The sequence below is a fragment of the Mobula hypostoma genome, chromosome 25, assembly GCF_963921235.1.
Source record: "Mobula hypostoma chromosome 25, sMobHyp1.1, whole genome shotgun sequence".
Lineage (NCBI taxonomy): Eukaryota > Metazoa > Chordata > Chondrichthyes > Myliobatiformes > Myliobatidae > Mobula > Mobula hypostoma.
This window is the reverse complement of record NC_086121.1, coordinates 6,795,848-6,819,218: the sequence shown is the minus strand read 5'-3', so window position 1 is coordinate 6,819,218 and position 23,371 is coordinate 6,795,848. Positions and strand designations below refer to the sequence as shown.

At 38.6% G+C, this 23,371-nt stretch overlaps 1 protein-coding gene across 3 annotated transcripts in view; it reads left to right on the top strand.

Annotated features, from left to right (window-relative positions):
• rerea (arginine-glutamic acid dipeptide (RE) repeats a) overlaps nucleotides 1-23,371 on the top strand; it is a 659,533-nt gene that overhangs the window by 124,818 nt on the left and 511,344 nt on the right. The window contains exon 1 of one of the 3 annotated variants that reach the window (XM_063033176.1): nucleotides 14,737-14,752. The exons of the other annotated variants lie outside the window; for them this stretch is intronic. The gene's annotated coding sequence lies outside the window, so the exon portion shown is untranslated. Of the gene's footprint in view, nucleotides 1-14,736; nucleotides 14,753-23,371 lie in introns of those variants that run through there. 3 annotated transcript variants of the gene reach the window in all.

The following is a 23,371-nucleotide window of genomic DNA, read 5'->3' as shown; positions in this document are numbered from 1 at the left end:
GTGTTCCCACTGCTCCAGAGGCTACAGATCCAGAATTGGCCTCTACAGTCACCAATGATTGTGCTGTTTCTCCAGAGGACTCTGCTACCCTCTTGATCTTTGGAAGCAAAGAGCCAGCCATCGTCAGTTACTTGGACAAGTGCTCTTCAAAGCCACAGACTGTCTTGCAATGCAACACACACTAAGTGCTTGAGGAACTCAGCAGGTCAGAGCGCATCTATGGAGAGGAATAAACATTTAATGTTTCGGGGTGAGACCCTTTATTTGGATTGGTGGGCCTGGTCTGAAGCATTGACTATTTATTCCTCTCCATAGATGCTGCCAGATCTGCTACGTTCCTCCAGCATTTTGTGTCTGTTCCTCATGACGTCCAGTAACTATAGGATCTCTTGTGTTTACCATGTAGATGGATTCATAGAAAATAGAAGTCTACAGCACATTACAGACCCTTTGGCCCATAATGTTGTGCTGACCATGTAACTTTTTCTAGAAACTGCCTAGAATTTCCAACCTCATAGCCCTCTATTTTTCTTAGCTCCATGTACCTGTGTAAGAGTGTCTTAAAAGACCCTAATGTATCCATCATTGTTGGCAGTGCCTTCCACCACCCACTACTCTCTGTGTGGGAAAAACTTACCTCTGACATCCCTCTTGTACCTACTTTCAAGCATTTAAAACTATGCCCCCTTGTGTTAGCCTTTTCACTATGGGGAAAAAACCTCTGGCTATCCACACGATCAATGTCTTTCATCACCTTGTATACGCCTTTCAGGTCATCTCTTATCCTCCGCCATTCCAAGGAGAAAAGGCCACGTTAACTCAACCTATTCTCATAAGGCAGGCTCTCCAATCCATGCAACATTCTTGTAAATCTCCTCTGCACTCTCTCTATAGTGTCCACATCCTTCCTGTAGTGAGGTGAACACAGTACTCCAGGTAGGATCTAACTAAGGTCTTATATAGCTCTAGCATTGCCTCACAGCTCTTGAACTCAGTCCCATGGTTGATGAGGGCCATCACATCATGCGCCGCCTTAACAACACAGTCAACCCGCGCAGCAGTTTGCGTGTCCTCTGGATACAGACCCCAAGATCTCTCAGATACTCCACATTGCCTAATGTCTTACCATGAATATTATATTCTATCTTCAAATTTGACTTACCGAAATGAACCACTTCACAGTTATGTGTGTTAAAGTCTCAGCCACTTCTCAGCCCAGTTCTGCAGCGTATCGATACCCTGCTGTAACTTCTGACAACCCTCCAGACTGTCCACAACAAGTTTGTCATTCCCAAGCTAGTTCATCTTTGTGTAGATCTTTTTTCCAGTACTAAATTAAAACACGTTTAGGTCATTCATTTTAAGTCTGAATGACTCGCTGATGCAGATTTGTTGTCGAAAATGTTAATATAAATTGTAATTCTGGTTTAGTGTCTTATTTATTTTTCAATGGAAATACAGTGGTTTCTAGGTTAACTGGGATGCATCAGAGCCAATACATTTTGGCCCAGTGAAGTGGCTGCCCCAATTAGCCAAGACATCATGGAAATAGTTAAAGAGGTATTAACTAAGTAATAATTTATGTATTTAAATGACAAACAGAACAAATTAGAACACTATCAGTACTACTACAGTACTATAAAAGTGTGTATTATTTCCTAATAGTTATCGATGGAAGAATTAATCTAGTGTATGCTGCCATGTTCTTTCGATTGTCTGTAAGTGAACGAAGTCAGGCAGATACCTAATATAGATGATGGTTTGCCTTCATACAATGCTCTTGATGATTGCATTCTCTAAATCTTCATTTTCATCGTAACATTCAAGATGATTGTTGGTACTTTCAAATTCTTTGTAGTTTCTAACTTGTTGAAGTGGTGAAATGATTTCATTTTCATTCCTGGCTGTTTCAGGCATTTCCAAGCTTGAATGCTTGAAACCACAGTTAGCAAACAGTTCTGAGTTGTCTTACTGCTTATTTCTCACTAACTATCTGACAAAAATCACTGCTTTTTGAACACAAACCCACGCAACTGACGCTGTTTAAGAACTGTTCGCTCTAAGTACAATGCAGTGTAAAATGACCACACAAGTGCATCGCCTGATGCTAGTTAGAAACCGACAACAGTCTCCTGTCCCAATTAAACAGTGTAGTGTCCTAAATATCCCAGCAATTTTTTAGTAAGTTTTTGTCCTTCAGGAGTTGTCCCAAGAGGCTTCCTTGATGAACTGTTAACCGGAATCCACTCTTTTTGGATGTTCTCTGTTCAACAGAGAAAAAGAAACAAAATATCAGTTGCCTGAAAGGAAGAGGGTTATTGTTGCTGGTGACTTCGTTAATTTAGGTAAAATTGCAGCTATGTCTGTAGGAAAGGAAATGGTCATTGCAGAACTACAGAATATGTCTCATTATTGGTACTGTTAGAAATATTAACAAAAATAAAAGAGTAATGTTACTGAAGTAGAAATAAATTGTTTGAAACTGTATTCAAGTTCTTGGTCTGGAGATTGCACTTCTATTGTAGAAGTGGAGAGAGTATGTTCACTTCTTGTTAGTAGTTGAATGGCGTGACCTTTCATAACAAACCTAGGTGATTTCACATCAAACCATTAGTCTGACTTTAATATGTCTTTCCTTTTTTTTTGTGATTTGTGACTAATGTGCGAACAGCTTGCAACCTCAGGTTGCTGTGTATATGTTGGTTTTCTTTCCAGCACATTGCGAAAAATGCCAATCTATTTTTGGATTGATCTCTAATTTTTTTTACAGTTATGTCTTTCTTATAAGGTGTGGATCTTAGCTCCAGTTTATCACCTAAAGAAATGAAGTTGCTTTCCTAAAAAATGCTTCCAATTTATGTTTCATTGTTAAACTGCTGTTGTGTGAAATATTGTTAGAGACAGTATTATAACATTTATGCTAAAATAAAAAGGTCATGCTGAGAAATCTTGAACAAATCCATGGTTTAAATTTTGATCTCAGCAAAGGAAAACAATTCAAATTTCCTTGCTTGACTGACAATCATCAGGCTCCTGAACCAGCGTGAATAACTTCAGTTAGCTCAACTTTGAACAGATTCCATCACCTATGGGCTCATTTTCAAGGACTTTACGGCACATGTTCTCAATATTATTTATTTAACTTTTTATTTGCACAATTTGTCTTCTTTAGCACATCGTTTGTCAGATTTGTTTATGCATACTTTTTCATAATTTCTTTAGGTTCATGTAAATGCTTCCAAGAAAACTGAATCCCAAGGTAGTATACAGTGACATGCATATACTTGGATAATAAATTTACTTTGACTTTTAAAACTGGTAACTGCTTAACTGCGTTTGATGAGCACTAAAAGTGAATTGCCTGTATATGGTGAAAACTCAAAGAATTAAAAACCTTCCTTTAGAAAATCAAATTAATCAAGAGTAGTTAGCTTGGATCAGTTAAGGAGTAGTTGTATCTGACCAACCACTATATTTTTATTTGGGAAGATAGCAAGGAAGATTGATAGAGGCAATGTATTTGATGTTGTCTATGTGGATCGCAGAAAACTTTCTAAAGCTTTGCATAGAATCAGAATTAGGTTCATTATCACCGGCATGTGACGTGAAATTTGTTAACTTAGCAGCAGCAGTTCAATGCAATACACAATCTAGCAGAGAGAGAAAAAAAAGTAAATAAAATAAAAAGGTAAATAAATAAATCAATTACAGTATACATATATTGAACAGATTTTTTAAAACATGCAAAAACAGAAATGCTGTATATTTTCAAAAAAAGTAAGATGGTGTCCAAAGATTCAATGTCTATTTAGGAATCGAATGTACAATTGGGAAAGTGAAACAAAGGGTGACAGATTGAATCCAAAAAATTATTCACTGGTAGAAAGCAGAGGGGTTCTGCAAGGCTTTGTACTCTGTCCTTTGCTTTTTGATGTAGTAGTTAACAATTTAGAATTAAATATAGGGCTATTGAAGTTTGCAGATGATGTTCCTTTTCTTCATGACCAAGTTTTGTAAGAATCATAGAGTCACCAAGTGTTGTAAGAATCGTAGAGTCACCAAGCGTTGTACAGCACAGGAACAGGCTCTTTAACCCAATTCATCCATGCCAACCAAGTTGCCTTCCTGAGCTGATCCTGTTTGCCCGCATTTGGTCCATATCCATCTTTCCTATCCAGGTGCCTGCCTAAATTCCTTTTATACTTAGGGCAACATGGTAGTGTAGTGGTTTTTGTAACACTTTACATTGCCAGCCATTATATTGGGGTTTGATTCCTGTTGCTGTCTGTAAGGAATTTACACACGTTTCCTGTGACCATGTGGGTTTCTTCAGGGTGCTTTGGTTTCTTCCCACATTCCAAAGACATATGGTTAGGGTTAGTCAGTTGTCGGGATGCTATGTTGACATCAGAAGCATGGCGACACTTACCCAGCCCAATCCTTGCTGATTTGATTTGATGTAAACAACACATTTCACTGTGTGTTTTGATGTTCATGTGACAAATAAAGCTAATCTTTTCAGTCTTTTCTCTTTAAATGTATCCAACTCTACCACTGGTTCCAAATACCCACTATCCTCTGTGTGGAAAAACTAGCCGCTTGGTCCCTTGCTTCCCTTTTGAATCTTACCGTTTTCACCTTAAACCCATGCGCTCCAGTTCAGATTTTCCTATCCTGGGCGAAAGACTGTGGCCTTTCACTTTGCCTATCTCCTTGTTATTTTATTAACTTGTATAATGTCATCCCTTAGCCTAATTTGCTCCAGGGAAAATAATCCCAGCCTACCCAGCCTCATCTCATTAACTCCAGTCCTGGTTTCATTCTTGTCAATCTTTTCTGCACTCCCTCTAGCTTAATCACATCTATTTCAGCAGCATTTGGATAGTTTGGTCAATTGGGCAGAAATGTAGCAAATGCAATTTCATTCAGTGTGGTGCAACATATTGTATTTGGGAAGCTGCAATAAGGCAAGGGGATATGCAATAAATGAGCGGACAAAGAGAAGTATAGATGAGCAGAGGACCCTTGGAATACAATATGCTCTGATTTCAAATGGAACCTGTATTGTAATTTTTTTCTTGGTTTTTATGCTCAGCAAAACAGGACAAATCAGTTGGTTAAAAAGAAAGTGGGGTGCTTTTTTTCAAAGTTCAAAGTACATTTGTTATTAAAGTATGTATGTAGTATACAACCCTGAGATTCAGCTTCCCATGAAACAAACACCATGGAACCTGTTCAAGTAATGCATCAAACATCTAATGTGCAAAAAAAAAAGAACAAATCATACAAACGGTAAAGAAGGGAAAAACAGAGAATATAATACATCAAACCACAGAGTAATTGAAACAATCTAGGAATGTTTAGTTCAGTTCAATTCATAGGCTGCAGAGCCAGTTCGCCCTGATCAAAATAGCAACAAAACAGAGGGGTAACCAGAAACACGTGTGAAATGAACTGCAGAGGTCAAACACAGGCACCTTCCTCTGGGAGCAGAGAGCGAGGAAGAACACAAAAGCAATGAGGTTATTTAGGCTTGTCGGATGGCACCTCGTGCACACATTACAGAAGAGATGTCATTACACTGGAGTGGGTGCAGAGAAGATTTATGAAGATGTTGCCAGAATTGAAAAATTCTGGTGATGAGGATTGATTGGATAGGCTGAGGTTGTTTTTTGTTTGGAATGAAGCAGGTTGAGGGAAAAAATAATGTTCACCAAACTTCAGCTGTATTTAGATGTGTATTTGAAGGCCTGCAGGTCTGTAGGCCACGGTTGGAAAGAACCATTAGTTTGAGTAGCTCTTTGATGATTAGAATCCTTGTGGGTAGAGTTGAGAAACTACAAGGGTAAAAAGATTCTGATGATAATTTTCTATAGGCCTCCGATCAGTAGCCAGGACATGAACTGCAAATTACAACAGGAGATAGAAAAGGCACATCAAAAGGGCAATATTATGATAGTCATTGGGGATTTCAGTGTGTAGCTAGATTGGGGAAATCATGTTGTTGGATCCCAAGAGAAAGAATTTGTAGAATGCCTACAGGATGGCTTTTTAGAGCAGCTTGTGGTTGAGCTCACTAGGGGAACAGCAATTCTAGATTGAGTGTTTTGTAATGTCTGAGATTTGATTAGGAAGCTTAAGGTAAAAGAACCATTAGGAGACAGTGATCATAAATTGATAGAATTCACCCTGCAATTTGAGATGGAGAATTCTAAGGTCAGATGTATCAGTATTACCATAGAGTAAAGGGAATTACAGAGGCATGAGAGAGGAGAAGGCCAAAGTTGACTAAGGGGACACTAGCAGGAATGATGGCAGAGCAGTAATGTCTGGAGTTCCTGGGAGCAATTCTGAAGGCAGGATGATGCAACCATAGCTGACAAGGGAAATCAAAGGCAATGTAACAGCAAGTAAAGGCATATAATTGAGCAAAAATTAGAGGGAAGTTAGAGGATTGGGGAACTTTTGGAAAATAAACAACAGAAGGCAACTACCACACAAAATGCTGGAGAACTCAGCAGGTGAGGCAGCATCTATGAAAAAAAGTATAGTTGATGTTTCAGGCCAAGACCCTTCATCAGGACTGGTTATTTTGTTTGAGATGGCAACAACAAAAGTTATAAAGAGGGAAAAGATGAAATATAAAGGTAAGCTTTCAAGAATATCAAAGAGGATACCAAAAGTTTTTTCAGGTTGAAGTTTTTTCAGTAAAAGAGCGGAGAGAGTAGATATTGGACTGCTGGAAAATGATGTTGGGGAGGTAGTAATGGGGTCAAAGAAATGGTGAATGAACTGAATAAGTATTCTGCATCAGTCTTCATTGTGGAAGACACTAGCAGTATGCTGGAAGTGTGAGTGCAGTTACTGTTACTTAGGAGAAGGTTCTTGGGAAACTGCAAAGTGTGAAGGTAGATAAGTTACCTGGACCAGTTGGAGTACACCCCAGGTTCTGAAAGGGGTAGCTGAAAAGATGATTGAGACATTAGTAATGATCTTTCAAGAATCACTAGATTCTGGAATGGTTCCAGAGGACTGGAAAATTGCTAGTGTCATTCTACTCTTCAAGAAGGGAGGGAGGCAGAAGAAAGGAAATTATAGGCCAGTTAGCCTGACCTCAGTGGTTGAGTAGATGTTGGAATCAATTGTTAAGAGTGTAGTTTTGGGGTACTTGGAGGCACATGATAAAATAGGCCAAAGTCAGCATGGTTTCTTTAAGGGAAAATCTTACCTGACAAATCTGTTAGAATTCTTAGAGGAAATGACAAGCAGGATAGACAAAGCAGAATCAGTGGATGTTGTGTACTTGGATTTCCAGAAGGCCTTTGGCAAGGTACCACACATGAAGTTGCTTAGCAAGATAAGAGCCCATGGTATTACAGGAAAGATACTAGCATGGATGGAGCTGATTGGCAGGAGGCAAAGAGCAGGAATAAATGGAGCCTTTTCTGGTCGGTGACTGGGGTCGACTGGGGTCCACTGTGGTCAGTGTTGGGACACCTTTTTATGTTTTATGTCATTGATTTGGATGATAGAATTGATGGCTTTGTGGCCAAGTTTGTGGACGATATGAAGATAGGTGGAGGGGCAGGTATTGTAGAGGAAGCAGTGAAGCTGCAGAAGACCTTGGACTGATTCAGAGAATGGGCAAAGAAGTGACAAATGGAATACAGTGTTGGAAAGTGTATGTCATGCACTGTGGTAGAAGGAGTAAAGGCATAGTCTACTTTCTAAATGGGGAGAAAGTTCAGAAATCAAAGGTTCAAAGGGGGTTGGGAGTCCTTATACAGGATTCCCTAAAGGTTAATTTGCAGGTTGATTCGGGGGTGAGGAAGGCAAATACAATGTTTGCATTCATTTCGAGAGGACTAGAATATAAAAGCAAGGATGTGATGCTGAAGCCTTATAAGGCACCTGTGAGGCCTCACCTGGAGTATGTGAATAGTTTTGGGCCCCTTATTTACGAAGGGATGTACTGACATTGGAGAGAGTCCAGAGGAGGCTCAGGAGAATGATTCCGGGAATGAAAGGCTTATCATATGAGGAGCTATTAATGGCTCTGGGCCTTTACTCACTGGAATTTTAAAGAACGAAGGAGGGATCTCATTGAAACCTATCAAATGTTGAAAGGCCTAGATGGAGTGGATGCGGAGAAGATATTTTCTATGGTGGGGGAGTGTAGGATCAGAGGGCACAGTCTCAGAATAGAGGAATGTCCATTTATAATGGAGATGAAGAGGAATTTCTTTAGCCAGAGGGTGGTGAATCTGGAATTCATTGCTGGAGGAACTCAGTGATCAGGCATCTATGAAGGAAATAGAGAGTTGACATTTGTTGTTGAGACACTCCAGTCCAATGAAGGATCTTGGCCACAATTGTCTATTTCCCTCCATAGATACTGCCTGGCCTGCTGCATTCCTCCAGCTCCTTTGTGTTGCTCCAGATTTCCAACATCTACAGTCTTCTGTTTCAAGTTTAAATTTAGTGATTGTTTGTGCTAAAGCTAATTCTCATGTAATTTAGATTGTTAAATTCTTAGACCAAAGCATAATTGAAAATACATTATTTTGTACTGAGTGTTATGTGGTGACAAAATAATAAGAGGTTAGGCGCCTTTTAACACTTATTCTAATCAGTTTGCAAAAGAATTTCAAACTAATAATCCATTCACCATCATAAAAATTAAGTTTGATAATTGGTTCTACATTATTGACTTTTTTGTCACCCTGCTTGTGTGGGCTCTTCAGGAATTTTACGGTGGTGATGGTCTTTTGCTGATTAAACTGAGTGTAAAACGTTCAAAATGCTGGAGTAACTCAGCAGGTTAGGTAGCATGTAAAGGGTCGATGTGAAGGGTCTCAGCCTGGAGCATCGACTGTTTACTCCTTACTGTAGATATTGCCTCCATCGTTTTGTGTGTGTTACTCTGGATTTCCACCATCTGCAGAATCTCTTACGAGTATGATCAAATTGAGTGCATTTTTTGCAGAATAACTGAAGTACTGTAGTTAAAATGCAAATAGCAGATAGTATCTTACAATTTTATTCATAAAAAGTGTTCTATCTGATTTGAAAAGAACAATGAGTAATGAAGCATTATCCCTGAGAAGGAGAAGAGAAATATTGAGATGGGATGAACAGGGTTAGATATACATGATCGGATAAAATAGTCTATTTGAGGTTGTTTCTGGAATTGACAGTTGATTATTCAGCCGAATCCTTAGTGTAATAAACAGGAGCAAATAAAACAAATTTTGCTTCTTGTACTCTGTTAGCAAGTGGAGCCATTATCAACAAAGACCGTCTGTTTTGGTTGGTCACATCCAGTATGGCTGGCAATGCCCATAAAACCAGTTACAGAGCCTTTAGGATCTCTAAGGTGACTGAATGATCAGTGGTAGGACCCACATGTATCACAAGTTTCCAGCACTAATGATAGTGCTCTTTTTCCCACCTACTAGACTGTTCAGATTATATTTATATCAATGGATGGAGTCCAATGGATTGCCTGTATTAAATTTAATATTGTACAGGTCGACTTTCACTAACCCCACTACCTGTAATCTGATTCCTTCGATAATCTGCACTGATTTCAAATTTTCCGGGCCACCATACCAATCTGCTGCGCATTGTTTTGGTTGTGCTAGATTTGTTAACGTGTTGGTGTGCTCTTGTAAGCACAGACAGGCGATTCCTGCTTGTTTTCCTGCATTTACAGGTTTCCCTCGCTATCTGAAAGGCAAAGCGTTCCTATGAAACGGTTCGTAAGCCGGAATGTAGTAAAGTGAATAAGCAATTACCATTTATTAATATGGGAAAAATTTTTGAGCGTTCCCAGACCCAAAAAGTAACCTAGAAAATCATGCCAAATAACACCTAAAACCTAAAATAACAGTAACATATAGTAAAAGCAGGAATGATATGATAAATACACAGCCTATATAAAGTAGAAATACTTTTCTGCAGCACTGTCTAGGGCAGCAAAAATCTCATGGCAGCACTCTCGGCGGAAACACGGCACAAGCGCTCTCAGCAGAAACACTCTCTTCAGTAACCTTTACGCTATGAAGCTGCCAAATCATACCAAACAACACATAAAAATACACAGCCTATATAAAGTAGAAATAATGCATGTACAGTGTAGTTTCACTTACTGGAATCGGGAAGACTCCAATAAATTGCAGTTTCGTCACAATTACACACTTGCTTATATGAATAACCACCTTCTGAAATTATTTTCTTCAGTTCAGCTGGGAACTTTTCAGCAGCTTCAGTAATGGCCAAAGCACTCTCTCCAGTAAACGTTAAACTAAGAAGCTTTCCTCGCCTCAGAAACCGATCAAACCACCCATGACTACCTTTAAATTCCACTTTCGCAACACTATCATCATCATTGTCCAGTACTTTCTGTTTCAACTTATTAAAAAGACTGACTGATTTCTCCTTAAGTATAAGAAAACTTAATGGAACACCACGCAAACACGAGGAAATCTGCAGATGCTGGAATTTCAAGCAACACACATAAAAGTTGCTGGTGACCGCAGCAGGCCAGGCAACATCTCTAGGAAGAGGTACAGTCGACGTTTCGGGCTGAGACCCTTCGTCAGGACTAACTGAAAGAACAGCTAGTAAGAGATTTGAAAGTGGTGGGGGAGGGGGGGAGATCCGAAGTGATAGGAGAAGACAGGAGGGGGAGGGATGGAGCCAAGAACTGGACAGTTGATTGGCAAAAGGGATATGAGAGGATCATGGGACAGGAGGCCTAGGGAGAAAGAAAAGGGGCAAGGGGGAAGCCCAGAGGATGGGCAAGTGGTATAGTGAGAGGGACAGAGGGAGAAAAAGGAGAGAGAGAAAAAGAATGTGTGTATATAAATAAATAACGGATGGGGTACGAGGGGGAGGTGGGGCATTAGTGGAAGTTTGAGAAGTCAATGTTCATGCCATCAGGTTGGAGGCTACCCAGACGGAATATAAGGTGTTGTTCCTCCAATCTGAGTGTGGCTTTATCTTTACAGTAGAGGAGGCCGTGGATGGACATATCAGAATGGGAATGGGACATGGAATTAAAATGTGTGACCACTGGGAGATCCTGCTTTTTCTGGCGGACAGAGAACACCACGCTTTGTACACCCATCAATCCACTCAAACAATAGACTTTCCATTTTATCCATTATTGGATGCCGACTGAGAGAGATCACTTTGCTACGGGCAGAACCAACAGTAACATTGGCAACTTTCAAAATTCTTTCTCTCTACATATAAATAGTGTGAATGGTGGGCGCAGGCAAGTTCAACCTGTGGACAATGTCCTTACTTCATTCACCACGATCGAAACGCTTAATTATGTCTAGTTTTACGCTAAGTGTAACACCCTTACGAGCTCTTTTAGGCTTTTCCGATACCTTAGAACTCACCTTGCTAACGGATGCACAAAATAAATCGAGAAGATAAAGCACGTGTTTAAGCAATGGTGGCTAGAATGCAGTTCCAGGGGAGGAGCTTGGCTGTTTGGGTGTGCGCTGCCTTTTTTCACACGCTGCCTTTTTTCGTAACAGTGAAAACTCCTTCTGTAGCGAAAACAGGTAACTAATGTAGGTCTTTCGTAACAGCGAGGTGTCGTAAAACAAATGTTTGGAAAACAGGGGCCATCTGTATTAATACTATTTGCATGAGGCGTGGCCGCCTGGCACCTGCCCATCTCACCTGCCAGCGGTGGGGGAGCTGGTGCGTGCTGGGTCGGTCCACCTTCTCGCCCGCCTGCCAGCAGTCGCGCAGTACCCTCCGGTGTTGCCCGGCCGGCGCTCTGTTCTCTTCTGCCTATGACCTCAGAACAGACGTGGTGACCCGCTGAATTTAAGCATATTACTAAGCGGAGGAAAAGAAACTAATGAGGATTCCCTCAGTAACTGCGAGTGCGACGTAGTCTTTGGGGTAACTGCGAGTCTGTGTCTTTGCTATCGCTTAGCTCACACTTGAGTGCTGGTAGTGGGTGCTCTTTTTTTTTGCCGGTGGGGAGGGGGATTGTTGCTCGCTGTCGCTTGCGCGCGGGAGGGAGGGAAGTGGGGGGGGGAATTTAGGGGTTCTAATGTTTATCTGTCATTCATTCTTTGGGGCATTCCTCTGTTTTCGTAGATGGTTGCGAAGAAAAAGCATTTCAGAATGTATATTGTACACATTTCTCTGACGTTAAATGATCCTTTGAATCCTTTGATATTTTTAAAGGTATGATGAAGCGGTTAGCTGTTGCTTAATGTGATCCTTCTGTAATTCGGCATTTTCACTAATCCGGCACTCCTCAGGTCCCAGTGGTGCCAGATTATAGAAGGTCGACCTGCACTTGTGTCCTGACTAGCGATTCTTAATTTAGTAAACACACATACCTGTTGTGACTTTGCCTATTGTTTTGCTGAGACACATTACTGTGCTGTTACATGCCATAAATGTTTATTTTTAATAATATTTCAACGAATTCTATAAATCCAAGATGAAAGTTGATCTTGGGAGAAAAAATTCTGATTTTGAATAGACAATGCCAGTTGGCTTAACTTACAATTTGCTTTCAGCGGTATAACCAAGATTTGACTGTTTTGAATATTTAAAATTCTGAATTCTGCTTTAGGCTAATTGAACTAGCAGCGAGCTGTGTGTCTGTACTACAAGAGGGTAAAAGTTTTCCATTAAAATCAGTTTTGCATTGCAGGCACTTAATCCTAATGAGTCCTTTTGGGTAAAAATTTGAATGATTAAAAGGTCATTTTTTTATGTGTTTGGCGGAGGTTGTGTGCAATGCCTAACATTAACTGCTGCATGTGTTTGCACAGTTTGAATAGTAAACTGTCAGCCATCTCCATTTCTGCAGTGTTAGTTGCAGCCTGAATTAGGGACAGATATTGTTTCCAAAAATTATAATTTGCCTGAAGTTGCATTGTATATTGTTGAGCAATTTAGTTTGAATGTATTGGATCTGTAAAATAGATTTAGCTTATGAAAGTCACTGCAATACTGCTCTCCGTTCGATGTTTATTTTTATGCGATGAGAGGATTTACTGAAATTAAGCTCCCCTTGGGTTAAAAGTACAACAAATTTCAACAATTAAAGTAACAAATTGTATTCCAGGTTCAAAAGAAAATAGTGTATTTGTTCGGTCCAAACGTCCATTACAGAAGCAAAATAATTGGCTAATTTGCAGCAGGGCTACCCATTGCCTCAAGGTTGGGGTTAATGCCGCAAGTTTAAACATAGATGGGCTTTTGGGCTCATGTGGTGTTGATTATACACCACACATCTGCTTTTAAATGTTGAGTGGAGAGGAGATTACTGTAAATCATTTGCTGAATAAATATTTCGTTATGGTTTTCTTCATTGTAAGTAATACACACGTGAACTGGCTCAATTTTGGTTGGGAAGTTGTACCTTCAATATTGAAAAGGTTTTCATTAGAAAATCCCCTATATAGTCTGCAATTTTCTAAATTGGGTATGCATACGGCATTCCCAGACAGCTTTTGTTGCATCTTGTGGATTGAAACCAGATAAAATAATGTTTGAATCTCAATACCTGGAAGAAATATAGGTATGTGTACACATAAAAATTCAGACATACTTAGCGTAGTTCTGTTGTTGAACCCACAGTAGAAATTAAAATTGAGAAGCTTTTGTGGAAAGGAAAACAAATCTTAAATTCATTTTCCAATCATAAAATAAAAGCGGATTTTGCTGTTCCTGGACTTGGAGCCCACGGGATTTTGTATCTAAATCTTGTATTCATGCATTTCATAATTACTTTGCAACCTGTAGATGTAAGTTGTTTTCATAGAACAACAAAAACTCTTAGATGCCTTAAAATGAACACAGGCACCTCATCCCCTGGAACAAAATGCACGATAATAAGCTGCTAGTTGCCAGATGCCTTATGAAGTCTCATAAAATTTGCTTCATGCAGCAGATTTTTTTTTGCTGTTGTTAAAAGACATGGTACATTTATTTCTTTTAGCTGTGTGCACAGGCAAAATTTTTGGATTATTAGGAGAAAATAATATTTTGATTCATTTAATATATTAATTTCTTGCAGCTATCTGATTTATGATTGCTGTTAATGACATGCACTTAAGAAACACACTGGAAAGCATCTCTGATCTCTAAGGAATACATGATTGAAACCATGTGGTGCTTTAAAAGCTATTGAGTATTTGAAGTAAGCTTGTTCAACCTGAAGCTGGGCACAGTAATTTTGTTTATTTTAACATGATTGCTGCAAATACCAAATTTACCCTGTGCAGTTTTATTTTACTTAATCTGAGAAGAGCATACCTCAAAATTGCTTTGCTGTAATAAAAATCTAATAATTGTGATTCAGCTTTTGCTTTGCACATTTAATTTCCCTTGAATTCTTGAGAGGTGAAACGTTTCCAAAATTTTTTTTTGCTGGATTAAAAATTAGTATTCCTCCTCGAATTAGTTTTAAATATATTCCTGGAAAGTGATTTATTGTCCAGAAATTCATTGGAACAGTGGACTTGTGCATGTTTACTGGTCTAATATTGCCCTAATAAACTAGTGTGTTTACTACACTGAAATTTAAATTATATGAAGCCTTTGGTTTCTATCAGCTGATCAAATTGTGCCTGGGGGGTTAGCATAGCTTTCCTGTCACATGCTTACGAGTCACATTGAAAAGCAAACAAAAGCTACAGTGATTGCAAGGCAAGGAGAAGATGAACAGTCGAGTGAAACTCCAGAGGAGAGCTTCATAAAGGTAACCTATTTAGCAAGCTCAAGAAGAGAGTGTTTAAAAGTTGTAACTTATTTCATATTGCTGGAATATGACACTGTTGTTCTTTGTCAATTTGGGTCTTGAAGATTTTGAGCTGAGTCGCGTGTATTTCCACTCACTGTCTTCAGTTACATTGTTAGCTCCTCGGAGCAGTGAATTATTTTTGGTGGGACTATTAAATAGGCTTTTTACTGCCCATGTTTCCTTGTGACTGTGTGGGTTTTCCCTGGGTGCTCCGATTGCCTTCCACAGTCCAAATACCTACTGGTTAGTAGGTTAATTGGCCATTGTAAATTGTCCTGTGATTAGGCGAGTGTTAATAAGTGGGTTGCTGGGTGGTGCAACTAATTGGGCCAGAAGGGCCTATTTAACTCTGTATCTCTAAAAAAAATGATGCTTTCTACAGTAAATTCATAATGTCCCTCAGAGTAATGTGTAAGTAAACAAGCACATCACTTAATTGGTAAAAGATACTGACTGGCACACATTTACTTTTGACTGTGTTTCTCCTTCTGAGCTACTGACAGACCTCCTGCACACTTCCAATATTTTCTGTTACTGATTCAAAATATCAGCCCCTACTGTGATCATTTAGTTTCAGTTAATTGAAATGGGACCTGAAGGGCTCTTGCCATTGGTCAAAAATATGCAGGAAAGGAAAAAAATGGGCAATACCCATTATTGCTCTGAGCAAAAGAAAAGTGGATAACTTTACTCACCCCAACACTGAATTAACTCCATAACCTATAGAGTCACTTTCAAGGACTCAACAATTCATGTTCACAGTATTGTCTACCTATCCATCTAGTTCAAATTCAATTTTAATTTTCATTCAACCATACATGAATACTTGTAAATGCAGCCAAATGAAAATGTTACTCTGGGGCCAAGGTGCAAAACACTATACCAATAGTTACACATGATACAAAGCACATATAGTGCATAAGATATCAGTAAAATACTGTCACACACATGTATAGTCCAGGACTCTGAGTCTATGTATGTTGTAGAAATCTGAAGTTGACTACAATACAGCTTGTCTGCCTATCTATATTTTTAATTGCACAGATTATCTTCTTTTGCACATTGGTTTTTAGTCTTTTAGTTTTTCATTGATTCTATTGTATTTTTTTTTGTTCTACTGTGAATGCCTGCAGGAAAATGAATCTCAGGATGGTATATGGTGACAAATACAAAATTTGTTAATAAATTTACTTTGAACTTAGTGTCTGATTCAGATTCCTGAATTTGAAGTTGCAAGGACTAGGGCAAGTGGTAGAATCTCAGGGGAGTTGATGAAAATGTGGAGAAAAAAATATGACTAATGGGATCATTAATATGAGGTGCGTGGTTGATGTTTGGCGCAGACTTGATGGGCTGAAGAGTCGGTTTCTGCACTGTATCTATCTCATATTAACTGCATTGTGGAATCCATAGTGCTAGTTTAGGAGAAGCAGTGGAAGCCCTGGGAGTGTTTTCTCTTCATTGTAAAGTCCATTCTTTAGAAAACATTCAGTTTAGGCGAGCACTTCCTGCCCCTCAAAAATCTGGGGGAGTTGATGTACATCTTATGCGGGGTCATGCAGATCAGCAAAATAAACAACCATTTTGGAACAGTCTATGTAAGACATTGGGAAAGTGCTGTGGCTGAATAAGATGCTGCTTCCTCTTGCCAGAGGGCAAATATAGTTATGAGTCTGTGCATATTATAAACTGTTCCTGAGGATCATTCTGAATTTGGTGGCCTTGGCTACTTGTAGACTAGTGCATAGCAAGGGAATCCAACTATTTTTTTTGTGCAGGACTATTGATGTACATTGAGAAGTCTTTATATTGGGGGAAAAAGATCTTTTATGTATTCATAAAGAACACTTTGAAAACAGCAACTAAACTCTACAAGTTTGTAATCCTCTCTTCTAATGATAGAACATATGTATTTGTTTTGCTTGAATATTTTCAGTGAGGGGATTTTTTTCTTACATGAATTAATTCTCCAGCCCCTGGGTTAGTAAATTATTTTTAAAGGTATGCCAGACCTCCAAGTCACTACTGTTTTTAAACTCTTGTTTTTACTCAGTTAAAAATTGCATTTCAGTGTTCTTGAGGTGAATTCTTTTCAACATTGGTCTCTTCTACATGTGGTAAAGGTGGCAAAAAAAGTGTATACTTGTAATTCACCAAAATGCAATGGTTAAACCTGAACTGTGCAATAAAGCTTTCCTCTTTTTAGGGGTGGTGTGTTTTGAATGTGATTTTTGGTGAATTTAGCTCTATAAGTCATAGAACCATAGACACTACATCATAGAAATATGCTTTTTGGCCCACCTAGTCTACATTGAACTATTGGGCTACCTTGACCCATCAGCCTGCACCTGGACCATAGCCCTTCATGTGTCTGTCATCCATGTACCTATCCAAATCAAATTCAGATCTATCAATTCCACTAGCAGCTTATTTCACACACTCAACACTCTCTGAGAGGAATTCCTCCTGCAGGTTAACCTTTCACTATTAACCCATGATCTTTAGTTCTCATCTCACCCAATCTCAGAAAAAATCCTGCTTGCATTTACCTGATCTATACTGTTCATAATTTTGTATACCTCTATCAAATCTTCCCTCATTCTCCTACACGTATTCAACCTTTCCCAGTAACTCAGTAATGAAAACATGACAGCTGACATAAATTCACTGAAATAAGAATGAGTTAGATGCTGTCAAATAATATAAATTGTTTGCTCATCAAAGCCTCCTATGTCTCCATTCTTCTTTGTACTCGCTTTGCCAAATTTTATTTATTTGTTTAGAGATACAGTGCAGAACAGGCCTTTCTGGCCCAATGATCCACACTACCCAGCAACCCACATATTTAACACTAGCCTAATCAGTGGAAAATTTACAATGAGCAATTAACCTACTAACCGGTACGTCTTTGGAGAATGGGAGGAAACCAATGCAGTTCGGGGGAGACTGTACAAACTCCTTACAGAAGGTGCAAGATTTGAACTCTGGAAAACATCAAGCTGCAATAGTGTCATGCAAATCACTATGCTACTATGGCATCCAAACTCGCTTTGGTGTTAAACGTGATTGGTATAATTAGGAAGCTCTTTTATACTTTGGCTGTACCAACTGTATTAGCTACTGTTGAGTAAAATTTGTTGCTTGACCTTTTGAGTTTAATGCTTAATCAGCCAGAGGTTATCTGAATTTGTGCTGGTTTTGTGAGGCACAAGTATTGTCTAAGTGAGAGCTTTCATTAATCACGACTCTGTATCCCTGTAAATGAATTATATAAGGGTGAAGGGTATTGCTGAACTGTGTTAATTAAACTTACTGGTCAGAAGATAATCCTGAGCAGGAGTGGATAACTTTACTCACCTCAACATTGAATTGATTCCACAACCTATGGACTTATTTTCAAGGACTCAACAACTCAATATTAAATTGGTTATCTCTTCATCTATTATTGGTTTTGTTTTGGTATTTGCACAGTTTGTCACCTTTTGCACATTGTCTGTTTGTCCATCTTTGTTTATGTGTAGTTTTTCATTGATTCTATTGTATTTCTCTCTATCTACTGCAAAAATGAATCTCGGGGTGGCAAATAATGATATATATGTACTCTGATAATATATTTACTTTGAACTTCGACCAGGCTGTTATTTGTTCACCATGAGAAATTACTTGCATTAAAAGACTTTTCACATGGAAATGCCACAGTGTGCTTCAGAGAGTGTAGTAGTCAGATATAACTGGAGGCTGACCTAAACAAATGTTGCTGGAATTGATGAATACTTGGTCAAAGAGATGAGCTATATATTAAAAAGAAGTAGGATTAATGGGGATATTTTATGGGCTTGAATATTTGCATCATGGCGACCAGTTGTTATGGACAAGGAGGATATGATACAAAAGGGAATGGATATGTCTTTGTTTTGGCATATGTTCGGTCGACTTACTCAAGTTAATTTGATCAAAAATGCAAACAAATGGATTTTAGTACCCTTGAGTGACCTGAACCTCTTGCAAAATGGTAATAGATTCTTCTTCAGTACTTCAATGAAAAAAAATATTGCCAATTTTGCCCTCATATCCCAATGCATTTAATTCTCTGAAGTATTTATGAAATGTAATCATCATAACACTAGAGAAAAATGCGGCAACCGGCCTGTATGTGGTAAGGTTCCATAAATAGCTGGCTATGAGATAATGACCCAGCAATCTGTTATTGACGTTTGGTGATGGATGAATATTGAGCAGAAAACATGGATAACTGGTTATAATAAAACTAATGCAATGTGATCTTTAACTTTCTACTAAAAGGGTAGATTTGACGCTTAATCCAGTAGTTCAGGGTTCCCTCAGTAATGTATTTCTTTGTATCTATGTGCTCTTTATACTCAATTGCTTTGGCTCTGTCACACATTTTAAAGTATAAATGTACTGTGCAGTTTGAACTAAGTGTTTGTCTTTAGAATGGATCATTGTCTTTTTTGTTGTAAAGCTGCTTGTTCAGTGTTTTGAAAGTCCACAAATGTGCCATAAAATAGGTATGCATCATGCACATTAGACATAGAACTAAATGCAGTTTGAAGTATAAAATATTTTGTGTTTTAAAAAGTGATTTAAACTTTGAATGTAAGGATCAGAATCAGATTTATTATCATTGACGTATGTTGTGAAATTTGTTGTTTTGTGGCATCAATACAGTACAATGCATTAAAAATTGCTATAAGCCACAAAAGCAAATAGATATTGTGGTAGTGTTCATGGACTGTGAGGAAATCTGATGGCAGGGGAAAAGAAGCTGTTCCTAAAAGGATGAGTGTGGGTCTTCAGGCACCTGTACCTCCTCCTTGATGGCACCAGTGAGATACATTCTGGATGGTGAAGGCGATTAATAACCATTACTGCCTTCTATGATAGTTGCACCACCTTTTGAAGATTTCTGTGGTGGTGGCCATGATAGAGTTGGCTGGGTTTAAACCTTCTGCAGCCTCTTGTGATCCTGTAGATTGGAGACTCCATGCAAGACAGTGATGCAACTAGTCAGAATGCTTTCCATGGTGCATTTTAGATACCTAATCTCTTACAATTTTAAATGAGATATCGCCACCAGCAGACCACCTTCATGATTGCATCAATATGTTGGGTTCAGAATAGATGTTGATATCCAGGGACTTGAAAATGCTCACCCTTTGCATCGCTGGTTCTCAGTGAGGACTGGTGTGTGTCCTCGCAACATCTTTGAAGTCCACAATGATTTCTTTGGACTTGCTGACTTTTGAGAGCAAGGTCGTTGGTGCACTCACTGACAACAAGATCAAAGAATTGATGTGGACTTCAGGAAGCGAAGTTGGGAGCCAGCCGATAAATCTCCTGTGCACCTCCTTGTTGCCAAATAGCAGTGATTTTTGCATAATGTTGGGTGTGAAGGCATGTATGTTTTTACAGTTTTATCATCTTTATGTAACTTTGCCTTAAGGCAAAGCTAAATCCTACATTATGCAGCAGTTTTGATGAGAATATTTTGTTCTATTATGGTTCCTGCTTTTAGCTGTGTTTATTTAAACATAGCAACATAGAAAACCTATAGCACAATACAGGCCCTTTGGCTCCCAATGCTGTGACGAACATGTACTTACTTTAGAAATTACCTTGGGTTACCCATATCCCTCTATTTTTCTAAGCTCCGTGTACCTAACCAGGAGCCTCTTAAAAGACCCTATTGTATCTGCCTCCACCACAGTCGCCAGCAGACCATGCCACGCACTCACCACTCTCTGCGTTAAAAAAAAACTTAACCCTGACAGCCCCTCTGTACCTACTTATTTGTGCTATAAAAAGTATCATTTGGTTTTCTTTTCACTGGGGTGGTCTCCTATTACCTTAATAACCCTTAAAACTTGACTGCAAATGCCTACGGTGTGCTAATTATTTTATAGATATTTTATATACACACACACACACACACACACACACACATCCATTAGTCTCGGGAGACCATGGATTTGCGCCTTGGAAGCTTCCAGGACGCAGGCCTGTGCAAGGTTGTATGGAAGACTGGCAGTTGCCCATGCTGCAAGTCTCCCCTCCCCACGCCACCGATGTTGTCCAAGGGAAGGGCGTTAGGACCCATACAGCGTGGCACTGGTGTCGTTGCAGAGCAATGTGTGGTTAAGTGCCTTGCTCAAGGATACAACACACTGTCTCAGCCAAGGCTCGAACTGGCGACCTTCAGATTACTAGACGAATGCCTTAACCACTTGGCGCCAACATTATGCTTGAATTATTTGCTGCTTTACTTATAGCTTGAATTAAATATGAATCAATTGTTTAACTTCTGAGTTAGCACTTGGGTCTTATTGGGGTGTATAATTCTGGTTTGGCCAGTTTGAGATGTTACTGAAGACTGAGGAAATTGTGATTGAGATTGGGAAAGAATTCCTTTTGGTGAAGGTTGATCACAAATATATTTGAAATGAGCAGCATTTTAAGAGAAGTATTTTCTTAATACCAGATTAAGAGAAGTATTTTAAAAATATATAATTTTTTGAGGCAATTGATAGGACTGGTATTCCTATGGATGGTTGGTTTAAAGGATTAATAATATCAAACCAGCTTGCACCGTATTATCGTATGTTGTGAAATTTGTTGTCTTATGTGGCAGCAGTACAGTGCAATATGTAAAATATACTATAAATTACAATTACAATAAGGTATTGATGGTTGCCACCTTCTTGAGGCACAACCATTTGAAGATGTCCTTGATGGTGCTCAAGATGCAGCTGGCATTACTCTGCAGCCTCCTGCGATCCTGTGCATGTCGTGGTTTCTCGTTTCTCACAAACGACAAGGAGACGCAGAAACTCCTTCAAGAAGTTTTAAACTTTAATTTGCAAATCAAAGCTGAGACAATCAGAAAGCTAGTCGCTGATTGCCCCCCGAGGCTTGTATACAGCATTTTTTATAGCAATTTCCTATCTTAGCTACATTATCATGTCCAGTCGGCCTGTGATTACATATCATCAATATACCCACTCTCGACTTTCCACTATTGTTTTACTCCCCAATTTAATTATGTCTTAGTTTGCATTTTAGACCAGGTGTCCCCTCATCCCTAACCACAGTTATTTCTTAATTAGTCTTATTTTGACATACTGCCACATATTTCATTACCTTACTCGCCACCGTTATCTTTCTACTTGGTTTCATTCTAGTTCTCTTCATGAATTAATAGTGATTAGGTCAAAAGTCATGGCTACATAGTGAATACCCTCTATTCAGCTAGCAGTGGTTACATAGTAAATATAGAAAATATAATGTGTGCATTCGAGTAAATACTGAAATACTGTTGAGTAAATACTATAATACATATATAGTAAATATAGAAAATACAATGTATGCGTTTACATTTTCCAATATGCATTGAAGCCTAAGATACACAATTCCAATAACATAATAAAAAGAGAGCAATAATAATGAGGTAGTGTTATTCCTTCATTATTGTACTAGCAATACATCATGTTGTAACGTCAGGACTCCCAAAGAGAAAATGCATAAATTTTAGTCTAACTGCAAAACTAAATGTACCCTGTGTCAACCATTTTAACTTTGCTTACTGTATGCTTCATTAATAACCCATCCATCCCTTGGTAAGCTGTGTTAGGAAGCTATTATGACTCACTGGAGAGAAACATTATATGCAATTCTTAGATTGTCTTGTGGAATGTTGTTGAATAGCATCTATGTTTAATTTGCTGAGACCTTTTCTTGCAATTTTGCATTAAAACACATAATATCAATGCTGTTCTAAGTAGTGATGCAAATATTGCTTAACTTTTTTTAACAAACTTTACAACAGAATTAAAATTAGCATTTTTTTTGTTCTTTAGAATCATTTTAATGAGTACTTCAGTTTTTAAAATTAATCTGAAGGAATTTGCCAACAGCACTTAGCACATTACAAGATTGCTGCTCTTTATGTGCAGAAATCTTAAGTGACTATTTTGCATGATTGTTTAATATACATGAATACATTATTGCCTGGATTTTCTGGTCAGCACTGTAAGGGCAACGTGTTTTACTAACCTGAAAAAAAGGATCCATAGTCATGATCTGGATTTGGTAACTTGTGATGCAGTTGGGTGCAACTTGCAGTGAAACAGGCATATTTAGGCAGATTAAAAAAAAATATATCACATTGGGATATATGCAAAGTATTATGATTTAAATTGAAAGCAAAACTTTAATGTTTTTCTAAAAGTTTATTGTTTAACATTTATCAACACTTCCAGGATGCAAATATTGCAGCAATCTATTGGCTGGTGCATCTATTGGCGTGTAATACCAAACAGAAGTTAAATGTAATATTTTAATAAATGTAACATTTGCAAATGTCATTCCACTTTCAATCCATGTCCAACAAAGGTAATTTCCCTGTGTAACTGCTGGGGAATAGTAGTGAGTTTATTCTGTGTTGTTGAAAGTCAAAGTGGAGTTAATGTCATATGTACATGTATGCGCAGGTGCAATGAAAAACTTAACTTGCAAAGGCATCACAGACACATAACATGAGATACACAACATTTACAAGAA